Source organism: Arachis ipaensis, chromosome B10 (assembly GCF_000816755.2).
Source record: "Arachis ipaensis cultivar K30076 chromosome B10, Araip1.1, whole genome shotgun sequence".
Taxonomy (NCBI): domain Eukaryota; kingdom Viridiplantae; phylum Streptophyta; class Magnoliopsida; order Fabales; family Fabaceae; genus Arachis; species Arachis ipaensis.
The window spans coordinates 123,931,551-123,932,134 of record NC_029794.2 but is presented as its reverse complement, the minus strand read 5'-3'; positions in this window follow the sequence as shown (position 1 = coordinate 123,932,134).

Sequence of the window (584 nt, the reverse complement as noted above, 5' to 3'; positions counted from 1 at the left end):
ATTCACGTCAGCAAATTATATCAACACACTATTAAGTATTAACAAAAAATAGGTTAGAGACTATCATAATGTATTTTGGCTAATATTAAAAATGTAATTGGCGCAATTACAATATTAAAAACAATTTTGATGTATGACGCAAATCTCAAAATTATTTTAGAGTTTAACTCTACTTACTATTTTGTTTGAGATTCGCTGATATTTTATTTATTATTATTGAATAAAACTTAAACTCTTAATTTATAAATTGAATCTAGATAATTTAATAGTAAATAAAATATAAGTGGTCACGTTAGTTATCTAACTATGTATATGTTGGTTTTAACATAACCATCTAGCTATATTCTTAGAATTTGATGAACTTAGTTTTCTAGTTCATATATAATTCCTTTTTTTTAGGTGTCTTGTGTATTTTTTGGTGTCTTAATGCCTATATAAAATAGAACAAATTAAATTGTATATTTACAAACAACTATAACTTTTAATTTCGTGATAAAAAAAAAAAAACTAAAAACGCGATCCGATGCATAGTATGTACTAAAACAAAATCACAGGTTTAATTAAATTTCCCAACCAAAATTGAA